Here is a 2,726-nt window from a genome sequence, read left to right as displayed (position 1 = left end):
TAGGTAAATGGCACTTAGAATAAGTTTGTTATTAATTTTGGATTTACTTACAAGTTGGTGTATTTTGGATCAAAACTTAAGATATACTCATCATAAAAGATTGTGCAAATTCTTTTATGTTGGATTAAAGTATCAAGATCTTTAAATCATGTAATTGATATATGCAATTGCCAAAAGCAGTATAAGAAGGGGAGTTAAGATGATAAAGAATAAAAAAGATCTCTACCTTTGATCATCTTTAATCTCAAACGCATCCAAGAATAGAGATTCTTTTTACGTTTCTTACCGGAACCCAATCCAATATGTTATTATATACTATATTTTATAAATTTGACAATTGTTTATTTTTTTTATTTTTAAACGTTGGTCATTTAATATAAAAGTATAAAGGATTTGATGATGATTTTATGTGGAGGAAGGAGGGATTGATTGTCGTTTTTGAGTTTTAAATTGATAAAAAGGAGAGGTGTCTCTTTTAAGTTTCTGCCACGTGTCTTAAATATAAATCTCAAAGTTATAACACAAAAGTGGCTGTAGTTTAGTGGTAAGAATTCCACGTTGTGGCCGTGGAGACCTGGGCTCGAATCCCAGCAGCCACATCACTTGCTGTTTTTAAAATGAAATTGGAATTTTTTTCTTGCCTTTTATTTAGAGAGCATATATTACGTTAATTGATTTCTATTTAATTCTTTTTGTTTTGTGAGAAAGGCATATCATATCAATTCCTAATAAACCAAAAAGGCTTTGGGTTATAGAACGTAACCGTTGTAATTAGGGGTGAGCATAGACGGGTACCTGCCCTATTTGACAGGAATCGGAACTAGAACCGGCGGTTCTTGAGATATTGGAATCGGAACCGTCGGGAACCGGTTCCGGTTCCGGTTCCGGGTACCCACTTTCTAAAATATTAAAATTTTGATTTTTAGAAATAAAAAATAAAACATTGTCAAAACACTAATAAATAAACAAGAATACAAATTATACGGAATAATTGTTACAAATATTGTTTAACGATTACAAAACATAATAAACTAATAGTAGATGTTGAAAATTTAACGATTACATACTATAATTGTAAAGGTTCAAAGTTTAACGATTACATACTACGAATCCAGTTAAACACACAATTTAAAAAAATACGGATCATTTTATCTCAAATTTTGAATCTATAGTTCTAAGTTCTTGACCTAACTTAATCTAGTATTAAAAAAAAGTAATTATTATTTTTAATTGAAAAATACCGGGTACCCGGTCTCGGAACCGGTCCCAACGGGTAACGGTTCCGAAAAATTAAGAACCAGAACCATTCTCAATCGTTCCATATTTTAGGAATTGGAACCGGAACCACTCATATCGGTTCTGGTTCCGGAACCGACAGTTCCGGTTCTGCAAGTGGGTACCCGGTTCCGCTATTCACCCCTAGTTGTAATGGTCATAATAGAAATTTAATTCTGATTTGTTAATCATTTTATGAAAACAACTGAAACGATTCTTACATCAAGGATACCGGGTTGTGTCTCGTAACCATGAGACTTGCAACCTTTTTCCCCGTATAACAAGATGCCAAAAGGTTGATTTGTATTCGGGAACGAAAGTTCATCGATAACGTTCAGAGGCAGGGGAGTAGGAGGACAGGCTGGTGCCCAACCCCCTCCAATCCTTGATGCAAACACGAAATAATCCAAAAATAAAATGTATTATTTACGCAAACACCAAAACTTAATTAATTAACTACCTAAACCTAAAAAAATATTAATTAGTTGAGTCGATAATTTTATACTTAATTTTTTAAATGCAGTTATAAAAACTCAAACCCTAGTTTAGTACTTGAATTAAAATACTCAGATATTGTAATTTTTTTGAATTTTGAAAGACAAAATTCTTAATTTTTATACTTATACGCTGAATCATCGATTTTTTTTCCCTTCCAATTATGAATAAAATTGTTTTCAATAACTTGTAACAGTGTTCTAACACTGATAAATTTGAGGAAAATGTTTATCATATATTAAATAGATTGTTAAATTTGAACCAGAAAAGATTGATACTTCGCCTTAAAAATGTTTCCTACCAACGTTTGTTCCCTCTCCAACAGTTTACGCCCTTATTAGTCTAGCAACCCTAGGTTGAACTCATGTATGTAAAATAAGGTTGCACATGGGTTGGGTTAACCTAGTTGGAAGCATTTGAACAACCTAACTCAATGTTTATGATTAGAAAAATCTCAAGCCAACCCAAACCATGTGGGTTGGGTTGGTCAGGTTGAAACTTTGGTACAACATTTTACAATTTAGTTAAACGGTTGTATGTAAAGGAAGTAAAATCAATATGAGAACTTACAAATAAGGTTAACAAACTCAAAAAATAAAGTTGAAGGTTCATACGATTAAGAAAGTAAAAATACTGTTGAAAGTGTGATATCATTAAGAAAGTAAAAATTATAATGATAGACGAATTGATCCGATGCATAATGTACATTTACTAATTAAGGACTTAACAATCATGTTAAATCCATGTACAATAAAGAGTAGGGATACACACAAGTTGCGATGGTTGGATTGAATACATTTGAACAACCCAGTCTAATGTTTGTGGTTTGAAAAATCTCAACTCGATCTAACCCAACCCAAAACGTACGGGTTAAGTTGGGTTGATCGGGTTGAAACTTTGGTATATGTAATGTTGGGTCACCTATTGATTTGGTGATGACCCACTGATCTGTTCCT

The 2,726-nt window shown here is 32.5% G+C and overlaps 1 non-coding gene across 1 annotated transcript; it reads left to right on the top strand.

Annotated features, from left to right (window-relative positions):
• Positions 1-527: 527 nt before the first annotated feature.
• Positions 528-599, top strand: TRNAH-GUG. Its single transcript has one exon. It is a non-coding gene; the product is annotated as a tRNA-His (tRNA).
• Positions 600-2,726: the final 2,127 nt, after the last annotated feature.

This window comes from Cynara cardunculus, assembly GCF_001531365.2.
Source record: "Cynara cardunculus var. scolymus isolate 2C chromosome LG 1, CcrdV1, whole genome shotgun sequence".
NCBI lineage: Eukaryota > Viridiplantae > Streptophyta > Magnoliopsida > Asterales > Asteraceae > Cynara > Cynara cardunculus.
This window is presented reverse-complemented; position numbering and strand designations above follow the sequence as displayed.